The sequence below is a fragment of the Athene cunicularia genome (assembly GCF_003259725.1).
Source record: "Athene cunicularia isolate RWA chromosome 4 unlocalized genomic scaffold, athCun1 chr4_part2, whole genome shotgun sequence".
In the NCBI taxonomy this organism is placed as follows: Eukaryota; Metazoa; Chordata; class Aves; order Strigiformes; family Strigidae; genus Athene; species Athene cunicularia.
In genome coordinates, this window is record NW_020799099.1 from 27199023 (window position 1) to 27222605 (window position 23583).

The 23583-nt window shown below is 36.2% G+C and overlaps 1 long non-coding RNA gene across 1 annotated transcript; it reads left to right on the forward strand.

Moving 5' to 3' along the window:
* Nucleotides 1-5073: 5073 nt before the first annotated feature.
* On the forward strand, nt 5074-17545 carry LOC113479480. The gene is made up of 3 exons (XR_003398277.1): nt 5074-5219; nt 5555-5556; nt 17534-17545. It is a non-coding gene; the product is annotated as an uncharacterized LOC113479480 (long non-coding RNA).
* The last annotated feature ends 6038 nt before the right edge of the window (nt 17546-23583 follow it).

Genomic DNA, 23583 nt, shown 5'->3' on the forward strand with positions numbered 1-23583 from the left:
TACACTGGTTGAAGAACAGTAGCAGAGAAACTACCAAATTCAGAAAATCTGTTTATTACAATTGAGCAAAGACAGCCCATGGAAGGAGAAATGGGCTAACTTGTCAGATACACTGAAAAAAGAAAACAGTGTATACACCAGTTAAATATGTATGTAATTAGACTGCCAGACAGGTTCCAAATATGCTGTGTTCTGCACAGCAGTCTAGGAACAGCAAGATCACCAATTTATTTCATGCTAACCCTTGAAGGCAGTCAGAAATACTGGTAACTTTTGAGGAGGCTTCATTACTTATACCTCAACATCATCTGGTCACTCTCTCTTGATAAAAATTTATTCTTTCCACAAAAATCAACCAGCCATTTTTCTAATAGATCCTGCTCTTTGGCATGTGCTGCTGAACTGCATGTCAAGTACGCATTTCATTAGATGCAGAGAAAGGGGATTTCAATGGTGATTTAGAATAAAGGATAAAGCAGTAAATCAATTCAATCATCATTCCGTGTGAAACCTAAAATCAAAGACAGTTTTTCCTCTGATGAATATGGTTCTCATATTTATCCCCAGCCCTGACAAAAGAAAATTGTAGATTTATATTTTTTTCTCAAAATTTAAATGAAGACATTTTATATTCAGAACTAAAGTCTCAGACATCCCTGTTTATCTTCTAAAATACAACCGAGATCAATGTATAGACTGCGACATGAGCTGATTTACATTGTAAGTGTTCAAATGCCCCATGTCAATATAGAGGGAATTAAATTTGCAGATTTCTACTAGCACTGATATTCTTTTAATTATGACTTTGGAAATAAGAACCACGGTTTGCTCCTTCCGATAACTCAGCATACAGTCTACAAAGCAGTTCTACAAACTATTCAGCTAACTAGGATCTAACCAAAAGTGAAGTCACTAAAAAAGGTTCAGTTCTCTTTATTGCAGAGGGAAGTGGGAAATTCAAGCTCCACAGAAGACTGCAAGAATGAGTCACTCCAGATGGAGTATATTACATTCCTAATTAAAGAGCACATACAGTACTTCATGATTTTAATGCTCTTAAACAATCTCACTGGCCATAAACATTATGCTAATGTCTGTTACAGGGAAAACCACTTCTGACAGAGACAGTACGTGTTTGGGTGAATATCAACAGCACCACTCTATGAAGTTTTCTCTTCCTACAGATAGTTCTGCTATTTCTTTGCTTTCCAGAGAAATCCAAAGCATCTGATGAGATGCTACTTGATATGAATTATGATGTAAAACAGTAACATGTACATTAAGGTTAGTCACCTATTTTAAGGTGAACTTGAAAGTAACAATGACTGTGAATTACACACTTCATTTTATTTCATTGTTTAAAATCAGACCTGAGTGATGTTTAGAGAATCCAAAGAAGAGCATATTTTTTCTTAAAACTGATATTATGTATGCACACACATACACAGGCACCCTGACATGTGTGAAATACTTCAGTTGTTTCTCCCTGTCATTTTTTTTAGGGGGCACTCTTTGAATTACAGTAGTTGAGTTACTTAATTTCCATCTAATTTCCAATCCTCCACATGACTACATGTATATTTCTGAGCATTATAAGAGAATTTAAGCTAACACTCCTGCTCACTAGTAAAACACCTGCTATAACACTAGAACAAATGTGAGTTTCATATATGCTTAAAGCAAGGAGTCATTTACAGTTTTCAGCTTCTTCTTATAATTTCTAGTTTGTTATCATGTTGTTCATGTTTAATTTTTTTTTTGTTTTGTTTGTTTTAGTAATCTTTGATTGATGATAGAGTAGCCCATTGCTTCTTATTTGTAGAAAGACATTTCTTATGGAAAAAAACCTTCACTTTCCCAGTGCTTCCCAGGTTCTTTCTAACTCGGAATAGCCTCAATAATTTGGACTATGTATCTGAACTGCAATATGTAGGCAATATCTGTTCGTGAACTGGACAAAGAACAGAAAACTCAGAAAATATACTTTCCGATCCTAAACACATCAATTAACAGGGCAAACAATAATATTTTTTTTCAATTTATAGAAGTTATTGGCTTGAACAAATCAAGGTCTGGTTCAAACAGGATTTATAGTTAAAGACACTGTGGCAAATTATCTGCTGTACTATGTGGGTGTCATGTCAATCAAATAAGCAGATTTATTTCTTTGTAATCGAGTATAAAAAATTGCCAAATACCTACGCTAGCAAGGAGACGATATTATATTGGTAAATACATTCTATTATTCCATGACGATACTAAACAAATTAATGTATTTGTTCACTGAACTGGGAAAAAAAAAATAACGTCAAATTTGAAAAAGAAGTTATTTAAGCAGGAATCAGAATGCAGATGATACCTGAACCAGATTCAACTGTTAAATACAGACCTGAGCTCTCTCTTGGACCGTGACACAGGTCCTATATGTTCTCTGTGATTTGACTGCAGCCTGGTGATTAAGTCATTTTCTTAGTATGGTGAGGTACACATTTGAGTCTTATCACCAAGGAATCAAATCAAACCAAATCAAACTTTCTGTGCAAGGATCTTACCCCTTCAGTTGTGATATGAGAGCAGTCACCACCATCATCAGAGGTTAAACCAAACTTCCCATAGATATGGGAGCAGGAGTCAAACATTTTCCTGTCTTATTAGGAACAAGAATGTTAAAATTTGGATCACAAATAATATAAGCCTGGTTATGGTCCATCTTTCCTCTTGAAAATGTTCCAATTCACATAAATACATATGAATTACAGCAGGAATTTGCATGACATTCACCCACATGAGTATCCCAATAACTGTTACAGTTATAGTGTCAATCTCCTTTCCTCCTCTCTTGCCCAATTAAATATTAATTTACGCAAACTAGAATAATTACAGGAAATGAAAACAAGAAACATCTGCCCTTCCATAGTCCACTGATTAAGGCATGATCCTAGAAGACCATGAAGCATTAGGACACATAAAAGTCTCTCTTTAAAATGTATTTCCACAGAGGTATATACTTTGAATTTTATCTTCTTGCTACAGACTATCTCAGCTGAAATTAGCCATTCACATAATTTCTTTTAGATGTACAATGATATGCATCAGCAGTAACAATAAGCTTGATTGGTTTGTTCAACCCAATTCAGCGCCCTGAGAATGATGACTACTCTTTGTTGCTTGATTTCAGTTTTCAGCTCTTGTAAAATGGTAAAACGTATCTGATTTCAAGCCAAATTTTGTGAGTAAAATTAATTTAGCCTCACCTGTCATGCTGATCAATTCTCCAGCAGAAAACTCTTGCATGTCCTGATTTGTAGGTAGAATTGACTCCTTATAAAGTGTTCTGCTGTACACAAGCACTTAAAACCTCCATTTAACATCAAGTATTTCTATCAGTTGAAACACAATCTATGTCAATGAGAATTTAAGCATACTACCAAGTAATATGTTGTTTTAATTATGGTTAAATAGACTTTTTAAAATGAAATACGTTGTCATTGTCTTAAATGGATGAATGCAGGAAGTACACATTACTGTTGGAAACATTTTCGTATTACTAAGCACCAAGAAGTCAGAGAACCACTCAAGAGAGCAGACTGAAGTAGTGTTTGTATCATTTAATAATTTGGAATAGTTTTATCTAAGAAAATATCCCACTGACTTGAGTGCAATAGGCTAATTTTGCTTTGAAAGCACCAGACCACCCCCCACCCTACCCCACCCCCCAACAAAAAGCCACATCAAAAAGACTGGCAGATTATCAGACTCATCTCCACACAAGATGCCAACTCTTCACAGCCATTTGACATTTGCCCCTACAGAGAAGTCAGAAAACACTACAGAGAAAAGGGAGAGGCAGCAACCTCCTAAAGCAGATCTGCCTCTCCTCTTCCACCAGTAGCTCTGGTTCCACTCTGCCTTCCCAGGCCCACTTACGCCCTGCCCCTGCAAGGTGTCCCTGCCTGCCAGCGGCTGGGGTCCCCCCAGGGATAACTGAGGTACAAGGTGGCAGCTGCCCCACCTCCCCTCCCAGCAGCCTCAGGGACCATCTGCCCTGGAAGCCGTGCCCGTTTTCTGGTCATGTGCTCTGTTGGGATGGGGTGGCATGAACAGCCTTTTGCTCTGGTTTCCGTTTTGGCAGGCAGTGTTGCCTGTGTCATCAGGCGCTGCGCAAAGGCCCAGGCCTGCCCCAGCTGCTCTGCTGGGCTGGGCTCTGGTGCCTCGGTCCCACGCACAGCATCAGGCCAGGCACCCCTTGGTCACTTCCATGGAGGGGTGCATGCTCCCCTACACCCCCGTTTTTCACATCTCTTTGCCCTCTTGTAGTTCCCCCACCACAGGTGTGTCAGGGATTGTTCTGAAGTCTGATAAAGACCAGGCCCTGAATATGACATTTGCTTTTGTTTAATTGCTTTCTATTCAGATTTAAACTTTAACTATTGCTTCCACTAGCTTTTATTAAAGAACTGAAACAAAGAGCTCCACTCAACAGGCAGGATTGAGTATAACTGTTCAGCAGGTGTACTTTTTTGCAGCGCTGGGCAGCACTGGGGATGGCTCCACCACAAGTGCCACACTTACTAACAAAACTCTCTGACTACTATACACAAAAAGCATCCATATGCATTAGATTTATTAGAAAAGGCAGTCTTGTGCTAATGAGTTTTCAGAATTCATTTACGTAGTCTGAGCACGCATAGTAAAAACAGAGTGAGGGTCTTCTCCCATCCCTAGGGGTCCCCACAGCCTTTCTCACACTGTCCATTAGTGAACTTTAGGTTTCTCGTGTCCATGTGTGGTCACAGAGTTACTTCATCCGTCCTTCAGCTCCTGTTTGTTCCAGCTTTCAGTCACTTATCTTGACACTGGCATCTTCTTAGGCCCTTGATTTTTGTTTTTTCTTTAGGTTCCTGCTATTAGGGATGTACTCAGGGAGGTTTTTTTTTTGGGGGGGGTTCAGACTGTCCAAGGTCTGTCTTTTCTTTACTAGGCAAGGAGTTAAACGTTTTAGAATGTAAGTGGGTAACTGGGTAACAACTACCGAGGGTAGTTACGAAAAAGTATAAATGAAATTATATACATTACAGTAAAATACAGGAAAAATACAGGAAAAAAATAAAAGCTAGTAAAACATAAGTGATGTCTAACATTAAAACTAAATGTCTTATTTTACAGGTCCCTGTACATTGGCAATTTCAAGTATACTTGTAGCAGCTTCCTTTCAGAATGTTTTATCTGCTTTATACCTATGGTTCTGTGGATATATACATTTAGTTACTATATATTTATAAATGCATATACATGTATAAAAATATGCATCTGTAGAAGTGTGTGTATATATATATATAACTGTGGACCTATGTCTAAATAATTATATATTGATACATATTTGTACACTTCTTTATATTTATTTCTATATATTGTATATAAATTACATATAAAGGTATGTATTTTTATATCAGAGCACTTTCTGGGCCAAAGGAAGGAGACAGACAGTCACAGATCTACCTGAGAACATGTGGGTATGATGGTGTCAAGAAATAGCTGTCAGCCTATCACAGAGCAGTATGAAAACATGTACATTATGAAGTTTTAACAAAATGGCAGCTCCCTGCCACAAAACAGTGGTACCCTGCACCCTCTCACTTATTATTTTGTGTATCAGTTGCCCCTATACTACTTTGGTTCTATGAACATATGTAAATCTGTAGCAGGTGAGCAAAAATGTTAGAGTGAAAGGCAACTGTCTTGAAATAATAATAAAAAGGTAATGTACCACATATAACTTGTATAAATGATAGCTGAAAATCCTGTTTATTTAGAACAGCTATTTCTTTATAATTACTGCTATATAAAGCAAGTTAATCACTGTCATAACTTCAGAAGTGATTGGAAAACTTGTCAGAATCCTTCAAAAAATATATGGAATTAAAAAATAATTACTTCTGTGAAGAGTGATTTCCCAGATATTTCTGTCACAACCATTTACTGTGAATTCCTGCACAATACCTCTCCTAAAGTACAAATATTTGAAAATTTGGTCTTCTGTGATAGACAGCTCTGAATTCACCTTTCCCTGCTGTGTGTCTTAGACACATGCTTTTTGAGTATTTCAGCAAAAATAGTAGAGCTGTTCATGAGGGAGAAAATTAAATCCATTTACAATTTTGTTCATTATCAAAACCCCAGACAGACTTCTTTTTGATGTGATTTTGATGGAAGGAATTATTCCATTTGGATGGAAGGAAAAAAATTACTCCAAGGATGTTCTGTGACAAAAATAGAAAATGGCTGAAGGATAGTAGGACACATGTACAGGAGTATGTGGGGAAAAAGCATAAGAAGACTGGAGCAAAGAGATGTGGAGTGTCAGAGAAGAGCCTAAACCTGATTTGCAGAGAATTGAGGTTCAAATATTTAAAGTTCAAATATTTAAACTGACCATGATAGCAGGCCAGGGAAAAAGGTGCTTGATGGGATAGTGAGACAGTGTAAAAGACTGAGTCAAGAGACAGCTTACAAGGAGAAGTGATGAAAGAGTTGGCAACAGTTACCATCCATTTTTCCTTCCAGAGTTTGGAACTAAATCAAAGACTCCTGAGCCATACCATTGATTTGACATCACTAAGCACTTGTCAAATCCATGGTCAAAACTTTGTTCACCAGCAACTATCTGTCATTTCAAATACTAAAATTCCACACAATGCCTCTTGCCTTCTGTTCATGGATCAAGTATCACCAGAGGATGTTAAGGGCTGTAGAGAAGCAAGTTTGGGAAGAAGGAGGACACCCCAGCCCCACCACCAGTTCCTAGAAAATAATGCATCCATGCATGTTGTGCTAAAATAATATTCTTAAGTTTGAAAAGTCAAGGGCTCAGAAGTAGGATGGTTCATGCAACCTAATTTAGCCATTTAAGAATGCAAAAGTCATTAACTGCAAGATCACAGGCTATTTTTATGCATGAGACATCTTAATCAGGGTAGAAAGTAGACCTGCTCTAAAGAGGAATCAAAGATGTGTGCTGAAGGAGCCTACTTACGGGACTTGTTGAAGATTCTGGAAAAAAAAAAAAAAAAAAGAGATAATAAAGCAGGAGAACAAAAGATGGTCTCATACTTAAGACAGCAAACTTACTCTAGGGAACTGGATCCTATCTTTACTTGTACCACAGGATTCCTACCTGACACTAGTTCGGCAGATTAGTTTTGGAAAAGTAAGACCTTATACAATGTAGTGTTGTAAGGCTCAAAGAGATTGAAACACATAAAAGTTCAAGCACTATATTTCTGTGTGCTCATAACCCTCATTGCTACCCAGCTGCATACAACCATCTTTTGCTCTTATGCCCCTTCTTACCCTTGTAGCAAGTGACACTGGGATCCTTTGATAAAGATCATATGACACCACCTCTGGGGTAAGCAAACACATACAAGTAACCAGACCAGGCATAAAGTATCCTTGCTAGTCCAAACTTCTGGTAAACACTGTAGAACATTTGTCCTTTAAAGCACAAGACAGATCTGAAATATTTTCTTTGAGTACTCACAGTCACCTATATGGGTCAGCCCCTATGGATTTCCTGCAGGTAGCAGATCTGGAGTTACCAGCTTTGTCTGCCAGAGAAGATTCAGGCACCCTCTGCACTACATGTAGAGATAGATGTAGTCTCTATGCCTTAAGGCCTGCATCTGTATAATGAAATTAATATAATCCTTGTCCTCATACACAAGGTGTCATGGTGAAGTAACTGTTTTTTCGTGTGAAGCATTCCAGTACTATGGTAATACAGAAGAGCACCTGAATAAACTTCCAATTCTCCCTTCAAAGAGTGTTTGAACAATGTGTAGTCAACAAGGCACAGCACCGCACACTGTACAACGTGCACAAAACATCAAATTAATGTTGTAAGGTTGTAACATTTATACTGATATTTCCTACATTGTGAATTCTGATCTCTGCAACCCTAATGTTCTTTTAATATTGTTTCTTGGGATAATGCTTTTATAAAAATGCTATCTAAGTGCCTACCCATATAATAACACTTTATTATTTTTTCAATGTCAAAATCAAGAGAAATACTGGGATTTTTGATGCAGCTAGCTAATGGCTTTTTAAGTGGACTATATATAGCTCTCTTGAGTACCTTAAACTAAAGAAGAAACTCCATCCTCTTATAAAATTTTATTAAGTCTTCATGGAAACATCTATGAATACAGATGGGAAAAAAGAATATCACTAATATCACCCTCAGATTTTAGAAATATGGTCATGTCTCCTATTTTACCAAGGTGTTATAACTTACTCATTTACCCTAGCACTCTTAGGCTGTTCTCTTTATTTGAACAAAGATCAAATATGAATACATATATTTTCTGTATCATACTGCATTAATTGATTCCGATGAGAACAAGATTTAAAATATTTACGTACAGCTGTAGTAGAAAATTTTACCTCTAGACTGTCTCAATAGAACTATGACTGTGAAGATAGTGTTTATGATAAAAATGAAGGGATGAAACAGCTTTTGCATTTCTTGTAATAGCATTAAAATACAGCAAAAGTAATAACTTTCAAGGATTCTGTCTGGTTCATCAACAGCTGCACTTAATTTACCCTTCTGCTAATTAGCAGTGCTTAAAAACCTATCAAATGACACTTTTAATCGACAGCATACTCTGTGATTATAAACTGATTAGACTCCATGATCTCTCACCTACTTGTAAATAATTCTGTCACCTTTTCCAACAGAAATTAGTCAGAATTATTTATTATGCATGTATGTTGTGCTGTTTTATTGAGCTAAATTTCAACTCCTAAACTCAACTGCAATTGCCCTTTTATTATCATTATCTAGTCAGTACAGCAGTAATTTCTACTAATGTTTCTACATTTACTAAAGCAGATAGTATGAATGAAGTTGGCCTAAAAGAGCAAATAGAAATCCCTTTTTTATTACTAAATGCTTCTTGAATTACTGTACCATAGCAATAGTACTCCTAGTCTCCCAGTTGCCTATTCAGTTAAGCTGAGGTGAGCTTTACATGTTAACATATCTACAGGCATCTCTTAAAACCAACTGAGACAGAGTCTTTTCAAACAGTTATTTGAATGCCAGACTCTTTTTGGATAGTTTTTCTCTTATACAGAGAGGATTAAGTCTAGCCCCTTTGATGATCTTTTCCAACAAGTATTATGGAATGGCTGAGTTTGGAAGAGACCTCTAGAGATAGTCTAGTTCAACTCCCTGCTCAGATCAGGGTCAGCTAGAGCCCACTCTGACTTTGAGGAGCGAGACTTCTTTCTCTGGGCAACCTGTGCTAGTGTTAGCAGTAAAAAAAATCTTGACTTACATTTAAGTGGAATTTCAAATGGATCTCAAAGGAAGGTGATGAGTCTCAATACTTCTGAGAACAAAAAATACCTCAGGCCACTTGCCTGTTGTTTAAACTCAGGAAAGTATGTAGATATGCATTTTGCTTTAAACTGAGTTGTTTTATCTAATGGAAGTTTAACAGAAGGTGGGCTTTTAAAAAATCTCGATAGATGTCTACCACCATTTTTAGGTATATTGCATGTTCAAAAGAATTCAGCTTTCATCAGCCTTAGAAACAGGAGGATCTGCCTTTATATGGTGCAATGTAACTTTCACACTCATGTTAATTTGCTGCAGATTGATTTACTATGTAGCTGGATAATACAAGTATGAACCTCCCATATCCTTAATTCATGGAATTCGAGCATTTAAATCAATTTAATTCAAAAAGAAATGCTTATTTCTGAATGCAGTTTTTGGAATATCACTTTTGTAATGCAAGTCTGAGAATAAGTAGATTGAAGGTCAGGTTCTGAATATAATTATGGTCACTATAAATAAATCATGAATATTAATTTGAAGCAAAGGATGCTCATTTCTCATTTAATTTTAAAATTTCCTATGAACCATATTCTATAAAATTAGTCTTTCATCTCGGGAAAAATTCACAAAAAATAATTTGATAAAAATAATTTTTAAACAGTTGTGGTTTTTTTCTTTCTGCTCTACCTCTATTGCTGCCACTCTTTTTCCTTGTATGTGTGAGCTTTCCCATAATAGGAAAGGGATTCCAGTTTAAGAAACATAATCCAATCAGGAAACATAAACAGTACTTATTTACTCAAGACCAAGGACAACTTGCAAAATATTTCAAATAACTGACATTTATAGTGAACTTTCAAGCAGTGCATGGGCAAAGTTCTTCATAACTACAGTAAAATCCTAAGAAAATGTAATCTATACTGCAAATGCTACAGCAGAAGGGAGGACAGAACACACAGACAATTCACAAGATCTCTTACTGAATTTTAAATTTGACTGTACCATATCTGCTTTCCTTTCTACATAACCACTATTAAAATAGAGGTCACAAATATTTACATTGCAAGGGAGTGCTTGAAACATTTGTAGAGTGGCAAAATATAGAATAACTGGAAAAAAGCTTTCCATATCCCAGTCCTACTACCTCTGCCCTCCCTTGTCACCCCCAGGGGTGCATCCAAACTGAGATGAATGATTTGTTTGGCATACAAGAATTCATTCCCTCTGTCCTCCACTGTAAGACCATTTTGCAATCATAAAATGAAATGTTTCATTTTATCTAATATTTGTGGTTTTTTCTAATTAAATCTGTCTTTTTAGGGCTGTCCTTTGCAACTAAGACCACAATGTCACAATAAGACTGTTTGAGATAACAGTTCTTGTGGAAAGACTGGATTTCTTACTAGGAACTTATCAGCAGAAATGCTTCATCTATTTAGCAGATCTGTACTCCTCCAATATCTCATAAATGTCAAAGTTATATTTTTGCAGAAGGAGCCATAGTGGCAGAGAATGAAGAGGTGTAATTAGAGTGCATGAAGACAGTAATGCTGGACCAGAAGCAGGGGTCTAATGTATCAAAGACTGCTTGTAGACCGGAAGGTACAAATCCCAGGCAGATCCTGACTTTGCACTGGGTATAAAATACAAATATTATCAATTTTTTACCCCTAATGCAATCAGTGCGCTGGAGTTCCCAGGTGCAGTTCATATTCTCCCCTTCATAGGTCTGAGGGGCAATAGCCAAGCTGTGGTCTATTTTCCCTAGATTGCTCTGCAGGCCACACTGGTTATTGGAAATTGTTTCCCATTTTCAGAGGTGAAATCACCTAAGTTACATCTGTTTCTTGCTTGAATACATGAGGACAAGAGATATTTGCCTCACTGGGCCTCCACAGTTCACTTGGACACTAGTAGAGTTTATTCCATGTGACTTCGATTTACACACTGACTACACTTTAGTTTACACACTCAGAGCATTCCTGTGGTCCTGAAGTAATGAAAAATGTAAAATACTCAGTAATAAGCAGAAGATTGGGAGGGAAACTTTTGTTTTTCTGTTGAAAGAAATTGTGAAAATAAACAGGAAAAAAAAAAAAAGTGGAATGAATAGACTGAACAGATTGGCACAAATCTTGGAATTTCCAGATTTTGTACCATTCCCTCATAGAAAGCTTTGTGTTACATACTTTACTAAATTGACCACAAGACCTAGCCTCTAGAAAGTGAACTGAAATTTTAAATGAAGGTTGTTTCTAAAATTTGAAAGTCATAACACTAAACCAAAAACTCAGATCTTAGGATAGCATGGAAGAAGGGCTCTACCCTTAGCAGGTCTCTATTTTGTCAGGATTCTCTAGTACTTGTTGAAGCAGCATTAAAAAACCCAAAATATCTGTTCTTGTGTTTTAATTCTTCTGGGTATCCCAGAATGGATCACAAGGGACATCTTTGCCAGCTTCCTGACAGTCACTTGGCAGAGCAGTAAACTCTTATTGGTTTCTGAATAAAACATGTGCCTATCCTGTAGTTCTCAAACTCTCCACATTATGTCAGGTTCTTCAGATTTAATGGTGAATGTTAACTGCACTCTGCCTGCTTGCCAGGGCTTAAGCTAGTTAAGACTTTAATTAAATTTTTAGGATTTATTTATTTATATTCAAGCTAAAGTGACCCTCTAGAAATCCCCTTCTCTGAAAGACAGCATCGTGCAGTCTGTATGTGGTCAAGGAAAATAGAGTGAGTGCCTTGTAATAGCACAACACAGGAAAAAATGGAAAGAAGAATCAGACAGATGGGGGGGAGATAAATGGGACAAGAACAAAAAATTCTGTATTTTCATTTTAATAATGTGCCCATAGATACTAGGTCAGCCAAATATTCGTTTTATAATTACTAGCTTAACTGTAAAATAACAAAATTTGTTTATTGGGAGTTATTCTAACTGCAAATCAGGATGACCCTCAAGGTGTCTTGACCTTTGACAGCACCTCAGAAATTCAGTTCTTTTGTAACTGGAGTTACTGGACATCACTAATGGAATCATGGAAGCATGTGGAGTGATCTGATATAAATGCATCTAACTGGGTCAAAGCATAGGATAGACAAGATTTGCAATGTTAAATTCATTCTTACAGATTTCTGAGGTTTTTAAAGCCTTTGCACAGCAAACCCCTTACAAAGGTGTCTGAAACTGGGTGTGTTTTTTGTTGGTTTGATGGATTTCTTTGAAGGAGAAGATGCAGGTGGAGTGGGACAGAGTGAATGACACTTGCTAGAATAATGAGAAGGGGCACTTGACTGATGCTGGCAGCAGTAGAATACAAAATACAGAAGTTGGGAAGGTCACTTGGAAGAAAGACAGTGAAAGTAGGGGTCATACAAGTCAACAGCATCCTTCTTCATGCCAGCAAACAGGCACCTCAGGTAAAGGAAGTATCAGAAACATCAGACTCTCTCAGTCTCAGTCTCAGTCTCACAGCAACGTAATACAACCTTACCAAAAACTCAAGGTGACAGCAGCAAAAGGATGAAATGGTAATTAAGGACATGACGTTCAAAAGTTAGTTTTGAATTAAGTTTAGTTTGTATGTCTTCTGCCTAAGAAATTAAACACATATATGCAGTTATGTAAGAAGAGTGGAATGGTCAGGGAATTAACTTTATATAGGAACTAATTTCTTCATTCTGCAAGCTGGAAGGCCATTGCCTAGATTGCTGTCATTCTCTGAAGTTTCTTTTGTCTCTTGATACTCTTCTACAGATAGAGATCAAAACAGATTGCTCCCTGCTTGGAGTAAGTGGAACCAGGCAAAGAATTGGACTCAGTCATAATTCCCTTCCTGATCTACTCCCTGGGTATTACAGCAGTGCATAGCCCACTTTCAGTACATATAAATTCACCACATCACCCCTAATAATTGCTATGGGCCTTTGTGATTTGTTCTGTCATTTTATAAATAAGAACAAACCCACAGTGCCCCGATAACTGAATTGGCATTTATAACTTTGATCCTATTTTCAATGTAGTATGTATGATAACCTCTTGGTACTGCTTCGAACTCACACAGTGCTGCAGTATTTCTCTTTCCTTGCTGTGCATGTATAAAAAACTGGAGAGGGAGCTGGCTTCCAGCAAGAATAAAGGTCACCTGGACCCTGAAAGACACTTTCTGAAAGAAGTTTATTTGAAACATCATTTAATGTGAAGAGTGATACTAGCAAAATGAGGATTTTTAGCACATTTCAAGGGATGTAAAACTAAAGTTATCTCCTTGGATATTTACAGTTTCACAAGTCTCCTTCAGAATCTATTAGAAAGTAACACTAATCTAAATTTCATGGTTCTCTTCAATAAGTATTTGGATTTTAAAAACTCTTCAAAATATATGTTTTCTAACAGGCAGGTGTCAGCAAATTACTAGAGGGTCCATTGGCTACTGATTCTTCTGTCAGTGATATTACTTTTTTTTTTTTTTTAACAGCAATTAAAAAAATTATATTAATACATTGATGGTAAATTTTGTAGGTGACTCCTGGAAAATAAGAAAGGAAAGGAGAAGAGGCTGGTGCTGTTTGAATGCCATGATCCAGTCAGATATATTCCAGTACAATTAAATACAATATAGTGTATCTAAAAATATTAACAGTTCAACTATTTCTATAGAATGAATGTCTCAAAAAACACTCCCTCACAAATAACATACAGGTCATTGTATGACCTCAGTGTGAGCTCTTCCTGCAATGTCTTAAGAAATGGGCAAGTAAATCCTTCAGAGAGTTATGAAAAGGAATGGTGTCAAATAAAAGTAGGAAAGCATTTGTGCCTCTGCACACAGCACTAGTAAAAGCCAGTTCTAGAATGCATTTCTGGAATCGCCCCAGGAAAACAAGTAAACAGTGAGAAAGTACAGAAAAGCCTGCAATTATTAAGTGATTATAAAACAGATCTGCAATGTCAGGCTGATCAGGCTTAACTATTCTGTTTACTTAAGAGGCTGAAACATGACTCAATCACAGTACATAATTATTTGCACATGAAAAAGACATTACAGTTAAGACTGAGCAATGTTCAGTGGCTACAGAAAAAAAAAAATCAGAGAAAACCAACCTGGAAATAAACCCAAAGTATATATAAACAAGTATCAGAACAGCCTACTACTGGGGATCATAAACTCAGTTGTATGTCATCTTCAAGACAAGATTGTGTATCATACTAAAAACCATGTCATCAACAAGCTTTCACAACATTCTCCAAATATCTGAAATCTGCGACTGCATAAATATTTACAACCTTACTATTTAAGGAATATTTATATTTAATAGACTGTTTCAACTTATCAATTCCTCTAAGTAAGAAGGATCAATAAAAGCATAAATATCAGTTGGTTAAAACTATTTAACAGAAGAGCATCCAATTTTTCTCATTTTGAGATTTTGTGAAACTTTCCAAAGAATAAGAACCCTAAGCAGTACAGTGTACTTATACTACCTAGACGGAAGGAACATATAAGCTATATGAAACATACTAATTATACTGGAGAAGAGGAAGAACTCTTTTTTTTAAAAATGCCTAGAAGGTTTGTCATGCTATTACTCTTCATCTGCTCCTCAGTGTACAATCTGCTCTAATTCCCAGAGCAGCATCTTTGGAAAAAATTTACTCCTCAGGTAATGATCCAAACTTCCTGATAACAATGATAACCATTTAATCTCCAGCCACATATTATTTAATATCACTCACATTTTTCTCTAAAGGAAAGATGTGCATTATACAAGCCAAAATATCCACTATTCCTTCCCCAGCAGTACTGGTTGTCTTTCCCAGCACTTACAATCCCCCAGTTGCAGGAATTTAGCTTTTCCTCAGCCCTAGACCTGGCAACTGCCCACACCTGTCATACATAAGTCCTCTTACAGTCAATAAACAAGACTTTCTTTTTTTTTTCCCCCCTTACTATTTTTTGAAGGGATTTCTCTGCCACAGCTAACAGAGAAACAATCTGAATAGAGGTAGACGAAGTTCAGCAAGGAGGCCCTATTAGGCAGTGGGAGATGCGGGCTTACATTATGCCTCAAGACAGAAGGATCTTGTTCCTGGAAGCAGGTGGGGTAAGAGGAACGTCTTCTGTTGCTGAAGCTGCTCTAGTACTGAGGTGGGTGTTTTAGCCACAGTTGTTTTAGTTTAGGCATGTGATCATGGGAATCACTATTTTGACTGCAAGAACTTTGGCAGACTAACTTATGACTTGTAGTCTGATACCAGAATTTTAAAAAAGATTTTATAAGAACCCATAGAAAGTGCTAGGGCAAATATGAAGACAAATGTCAGATGAACAACTCTTTCAAAACTATCATATGCACATAAATTATGGAGGAAGGTATCACTGAGGACCTGGATGGTAATGCCTCAACTGTCATTATTGATCCTGCCCTTTCAAAAATTGGCAAAAAGAACTAAATCAAGTAGCAGCCACCATGGCTAGGTTTGTCTGTACACATGGTTTCACTAGCTAAGTTCCTTTGTAAGGGGTTTGCTGTGCTAAATTCCAGTGTGCTAAACCAAGTATCCCCTCACTACTGACTCTCTGTTTTTCTTATTTTTATTATGACTAAAATATCTGCAATTATCCTGAGAAATCTAGTTCTGCAGTTATTGATCCTTTCTAGGCTTATAGGGAGGATCCATAATCTAAATTCACAGTGGAACATTGTAGGATTAAGGGGAGGAAAGTCCCAAATGAATGCATCTCTAATGATATTCAAGCATTTCTGCCTACAAGAATGTATAATGGTTTTGAAGTCAGATTTGACAATAATCATGACGTACTATGCAAATAATATCAAACTTACTTCCATTGACTGTAGAGGAAAAGACTTAACTTGAAACTGTTTATACTAACCTTCATACTGATTAAAAGCCCCCACAAAACTAACACACAATAAATAAATGTTCCTACAAGAGGTGAATAACTGACAGAAAAGAAGTTTTAAGTAACATCTTGTCAATAACAGAAGGACATCTGAAAAGAAATAGATAAAGCTCCTGATGTAAACAAGGTTAAAAAAATTCCATAAGGTAAAAAAACAGACCTGTGCTGATGAAATGGGTAATTGCTGGCAATGACTCAGATGCTAATGATAGAGAATATGTCTCTAAGGCATAGGCACACATCTAGGCCATGATAACTTTCAGCTTCCTCTTATCACATCAAATTAGCAGTAAAAGAGGTTCCCTAGTGCTTTTTTTTCAGAAAGTAGAAAACAAGAATCTGAGGGAGAGAAGCAATTTTGGAGTAAAGCTATTGTTGGGAAGAATATGTGGATTGGGTCAGACTACAAAGTTTTCTTTTGTTGATTTAAATCAACATCTTAAAGATAATTCTGAATATTATGCAAATTAGCTCATGTTACCCTGGACAGGATAGTTTTCTGTTCCGTGTCTGGGTAGGGAAGAAACCCTACAACCCAAGTTCATATTGTATATGCTGACATCTCAAAGCCTGATCAAGTACTAAAGAACAAAAGTGGAACTGAAGAAATTATACAAGTGGCCAGATACTTGTGATTATACACAGAAATAGTTTTGTTTGCACTTATTTATTTATACTGAAATCAAGGCTATTACTATCAGAAATAACCTTAAGAGTTCTGCATGATAGAAGCTGAAGAGCATCTCTGCTCATGAAGCACAGCAAAAGTCTTCAGGCTGATTGTGTTTGGGAGCAATGTCTAGTGGGAAACTCTGCAAGTATTTGTAGGTAGCCCATGATAATAAAACTGATTCACTGCTAAGTATAAAGGTCATTTGATCTGAACATTTTATTTGGTTTCTTTTCAAGTACTGTTGCTTTTTCCTCATTTTTGTTTGTCATCAGGAAAGAATAGAAACTTGATTATACTTGGTTTTCATTGTGATTTTAAAGACTGAAGCAGTGAGTCACGATAGTTAGTATGTTAAAGCACAAGCTGTTGTTTAGTCATGCACCATGTCATAATACTCTTCACCCCTTGTGAAAGGAAGGAGAGACTCTCATATGATTATGTAATTCCTCATCAAAATCAATGATCCCAGGATCTGCAGAACAAATACAACTGGCACTGTCCACGTCAATAAAGTGCCATTCATTACCTTTTTCTATATCATTAAGATGAGCACCAAAACTGCTCAGTCAGCACAATCAGCCAATTGCCCTACACAAGTAATTGCATCACTGCGAATCTGTTAAGAATGGAAGAATTGCTGCAAGATAGAAGAATCTTGTGAGTGATTTCAGTGTTGCCCATCTTTTACTATCATAGTTGCTGACATAGGAAAGAATTCAAAAGACAAATTTTGAAACTGGGTAAATATGAATTAGAACTTCAGCAGGTTTTTTATAGAGATCTTGCAATTTACTTGACCAATTTACTGTAGAATGGTAGCAGAGTTTTAAAGCTGGAAGGTTTGGCTGCTTATCCTAGATTGTAGCCACGCTTTGGATAGGTCTGTGTGTGAGGCACTTGAATTTTAGTGGTGCATGAATTTTGTTCAGCAGGCACAGCATGGCATGGCTTGGTGCTGAGATGAAACGCTGTCTTGAGCCCTAAAATGAAGGCCTCACTACAGTACTGCTGTACACACAGAGTATAATCTGCAGGCATAACTAAACTGCCTGTGGTCCCAGAGTGACACTGCTTGTCATCTATATAACTGTGGCGACTCTGTAGTGGTTTGTCCACCCTGGGTAGGGATGTCAAAGCCTTTTCATGTTATAGTACAAGATCACCGTAAGGAAGAAATCGATAACCACTGAACAGCTAGTTTATCTATCTCCCTCCTGTGCATTTAGTAGATAGCATCACTGTAACATTCCTCATTTTCTATGGCATCCTAAATATGTTTTTATTACTTTCTAGATAATATAGATGGAGATAAAACACTCAGTGAAAACACAGTCAGGCTAACCAATATGAAAGTGTGTAGAAAATTGATGATCAAAAGCCCTTCATGAACTATAACAGCTTTGAATGTGTTTTCAGGTAGCAGAGTACACATACACAAAGGGAAAATCATGAATTTCAGGTTTAGGTTTTAATGAGGTCTAGTTCTGTATTTTGTTACAATTACTGTTGCAAGTAGTCCTTTATGGCATAGCCTTCTCCCAAGAGGAATTAGAACTTAATCAGTCATATTTCAGAAGGTAAACATTTTATGGAATATCTTCTTTAACAGACTTTAAAAACATTTTTCATTGATGTTAATGACTTTTAAGAGATGAGTTTTAATTCTTCAGAGTGATGGATTCTTCTTATACTGCTAATATCCAAATGCACTATGTAGAACCAAGATGAAGAAGAAAAGAAAAATATAGTGCAACGAACTTAAATAAGATAAGGCTAATTTTGAAGGCTACTCAACTGAACTATAAAGAGAAAAAAAACCCACAGATTTGATATGAGAAGATCTGTATGAAACAGCTATAATTAGGGCTAAGTATAGCACAGTCTTTAACTTTATAATGTTTCTCTAGGCAATATTGCCACAAATAATAAATATAAAGCTAAGTATCTCTTGTTTCATCCTTAGATACATGCAATAAGATCTTGACCCACTGATAACAGAAGTTTTATTAGTAACTGTAATAGTGACAGTAGTTTAAATCAAAAGTTTCTATTCAAAGTTCCAAGACAGTCAGCTGAGATGCAGAGACAAGAGCACTTCTCCAGGAAAATCCTCAATCCATTTTTAAAGCTTGTCATTAATCTATTTTCTAGATGGATTTTGAACTATGCCAGCTATAGTTCATGTCAAACTAAATTTGGATTATACTGCCTAAACAGAGCTTTACAAGCTATTTATTTTTCATATGTCAAATGGAGTTTTGTGAGATAGAACCTGGTAAAGAGTACGCTGAGCGTTATTACAGTTGAGGGCTGGGTTTTGGTTTGGGGTTTTTTTGTTTGTTTTTTTTTAAGTGAGTCTGTCCTCCTGTGATCAAGAATGCTGGCTAAATTTCTAGGAAGATGTTTTCAGGTGATTATCTCAAAATATAGAGGCAGAGGCTCTGCTTTGGTGTGTGCTTTGGTACAGTTGAGAAATCCAGAAAAAATGACACCATTTTAAAAAAGTAGGGACAAAATTGTGAAAGGCATCTAATCTAACACACTTGTCACCAACTTTGTGTTGCCTCTGCTCAGTCCATGTCCCTTTTTATTGTCTCCCTATTAGGCTTCAAGCAACTGGGGAGTCAGATTATTTATGAATAAAATAATGAGGGCCTTTCACCTCCAGGTCATGGTTCAGTTTCAACCCATGTTATCCTGAATGGTCCCTTGGTGACTGAAAGCATATTTGTGCAGTTTGGTGATACAAGTTTCCTGTGTTGACTGTCATGGATTACTTTATTTGGTCCCATAATATACTGTCAAAATTGTCATCAAATGACTCCCTTGTTATCATCCTTAAAGCAGAGATCAGTTTACGCAGGGTCCAAACAATTCTCTTAATTTACAGGGTAAGTTGAACTGAAGCAAAACAGGAAACCTGTAATGCTTCTCTTGTGTAACTGCACTTTTACCATAGCTCACTTCCTAAGGCAGTAAACTTAGCCTTTTCACAAGCACTAAATAAATATTTGAAATTATTAGAGAGCACTTTTTTTTCTTTTGGTTTGAAAAGGAAGTTGCTCCTGACCTGAAACCTTACACGCCAAGGTTCAGCTCAAAACATATTTTATGGTTGAGTAATTGCAGACCATTTAAATTAAGGATTTATAATGGAATTGCTGACACAACCTTAACTCTAGCTGTTTGAATGACACCACTATAATTATATGAGAATTTAATGATTTCAGCTGCAGCTGAACTGACAAGCAGCATAACCAAATAAACACCAGAATTTATACAGCCTATGAGTGAGGAAAAATGTAGTAGTAGACCTGGGTAAATACATTCATAGGAACTTGATGGAAATTTTGATAAGGAAAAAAAAAAAATCAAGAATATTTCAAGCTATAAATAAATATCACCTTAATTTCCTTTTAGGTGAAACAGAATAGAGTCACGATGCAATTACACAGTCCTCCTCTCCCTTTATATAAAAAGCATGTGAGACCATCCGGAGAAACACAGGATGTGTTAAACTACAGACTGACGAGTGACTCATCAATAAGATAAAAATAGATTTAAACTGAGAAATAAGACCTGAGAGAAATGGGTTTAGGAGTGAGTAGCAGACAGGGGAAAACTGAGAGATTAAAAAAGTTAAAGTAAGAAGTACTATTACAGAACATGCATTTCATTTCTAGCATTTGTTCCTATACCATATATTAACTAGAATTAAGAAACCTTAATGAATGTTAGGCACTCTTCTTTTAAAAGCAAATTTCATACACAGACTTGTGAGCAAAAAAAGCCCCACCTTTTGAATTATCACCAATTTATTAATATCTATACTTGCATACATAACTTTGCAATTCTCAGATGCTCAGATAAAGCTTTTTCTAATAAAACCCAAGTTTCTGATGTTGGGTAATTACCTTTTGGTTATATAGTTTTCCATTTTAATTGTGCAGGTACCTCCTCTGTGACTTATTCCTCTACAAATTCAGAATCCCACTTCACACCTTCAGGGTAGCATTCAGTATGTTTAACACTTTCTAAAGCAAACTTTCAAAGAGTCTTCTCAAATAATACCACCTTCTTGGAGAATACAGTATACCTTTTCATACTATGATGAGCAACTAGCTTTATTCCCCTCCCCCCTTCAATTTTTTAAAATTTAATTATCTCCAAAAGGCTTTATCTGAGCCTGACAAGAATTTGTGTGCTATATTCCATTTTTTTCATTAGATATCCTGATCCTGTTAGATCAATGGGAAATTTATACCCTTATTGATGACCCCAGAGGTTTATAGGATTTCATTTTGAGTGCTTCAGGTCAGAGACCTGTATCATTGACTTCAGTGACCATAGCATCAAATCTATATTTTTTGATTTCCACTATTTTTCTGTTCTGTTCTGTGGAGAGAAACACACAAAGTCAAAAAGAATTAATAGAAAACAAACTAACAGGAAAATGTTTTCTTATTTCTCCTCTCATTAAAAAAAAATAATCATATTTTCTCTCTGATTTAAAAAGAAAATATAAGTTCAGTAGTCATATCCAGAAGGATTTAAGAGGCTAGAATTGAAATGTAAGCAAAACATACGTACAAGGGCAGAAAAGGCTGCACCGTAAAAATATCTATGCAAGCTGTTGCTTAACTCTAGGAATCCCTAAATTCTATATTTCTTACTTAAAGCACCCCGAATCTATGGGTTTGCTTTTCAGTATATTCTACAGCATCTTAGTAGTGACCAGACTGACTAAATTAACATCTGCCTGATGTCTAAATTTAATCAGAATCCTGAAATTAGGTTTCTCTGTTGCTTTCATCAGTTCTAGCCTTTATTATGAGGGCAACTGACACATTTTGCTGTGGGAAATACAAGATAATACATAGGAACACTTCTCAGAACAGACATAGAAGTTAGAATTTCTTTGACACCCTGGTGGCTTGAAATGATCAGGCCATAGAGGCTCCTCTTGCTCTCTCTCACTGGTTCAGTGTATCTTGAATCTACCCCTACTCAGTAGCTTGGGCTCAACCAAAGTGACGGGCACAAGAGTAGAAATTCCCTGATCCTTTCTCCCCTGCTTTCTTGGATTCATCTAAACCTGAATATCTGAGTGAAGATTAGATCTGTTTGCAATGATGGGGTGAAACATTTTAACGGTGAAGAGTGTTCAATACTAAATTGCTAGCTCTATAAACCACACTAGAGAATTCTACTGTGGATAAAAAATTTAAAAGGGTAAAGGGTTAACTGTTGTCATTTGGGTAAACATGCATTAATGGATTCATATTATTACTTCAAAATTAAAAGATAATGCATTTGCAAGGGGAGTTCCGTGGCAAGGATCCAACAGTAGGATAAATAGCAACTAACAGAAGAAATTATTTATGGATTATTGACTATGATGAAAAAGTGCAGTATGATGTACAATTCCCGCTCCTCTTCTTTCATTTTTTTTCAACCTTAAGCAGAAAGGATGCCCCAAATAAATAGGAAGATAAACATTAACACATGTTGTTCTGAGCATCCCTATTCATTTCCCATTCCCTATTTTGATTTGAACACTTCTGACATAGTGGTTAACTTGTTTAATGAACTAGAAAAATAAATCCACCAAACTATTTAATAAGTCAAATTATGACTAACATTAGTATCTGATTTTAGTCAGAGTGTTCTTGATACTGTTGTGCATTTAGACTGCATAACAATCCTAAGAGGAATTGTAGCTATGCTGGCACTGCAGGAGAGTCAACATGAAAATCAGATGAGCAAGTATAATATCTATGCAGGACCTTGTGTCAAAATTTGCCTTGAATACTACTCCTAATGCAGTTTCCTAAGAAAATTTAATTTCTCCATTGTTTTTATAAATTTTTCAAGATATAAAAATGCATATAGACACAGACATGTAACGAAAAATTTAAGAGGCATCAGTACAAATTTGCTTGTGTTTAAATTGAATATAAATATGGAAATAAAACATTTTTGAGTGCATTTCTCATTTCTTGTCATAGATATAATTATGTAGCCCTTTAGTTTTTAAACTTTTTCTATCCCAAATTCCACAGTAAGTCTACTGCAACAAATCCTTAAGTACCAATATTAATTGATACATTTTTTTCTTATGATGAAAATGAACAAAAGCTCATCTCATTTGATAAAGAGTAGAAGAGATATTACATGTGTTGTAATAATTTGATAACATAGTGTAGACTTCCTTTCCTTGATATCTTTCTTATTATCCTTTCTAGATATAAAGGCAGGAAAATTTATTGGGTTTACCCTGTTTTTAATAAAACTATGGATTCTTTATTACCATAAAGATAATATGTATTTATGTATTATATGTAGAGAGAGATTTTATATTATAGATACATATCTTCTGCTAACCTACTGTAGGAAAAATAAATAGCAACAGGACTTGCTACAGGAAGGAGACCATCCTGGCAAAACGGACTTTTGGCTGGATCTCAAGACCAAAAGGAGAATCCATTGCCTTTGGAAGAGGGGGCAGGTCTCTCATGAAGAATATAAAGATGTAGTGAAGCTATGCAGGGAGAACATTAGGAGAGCCAAAGCACAGCTAGAGCTCAACAAAAAAAGTTTCTATAAATTCATTAACAGCAACAGGAGGA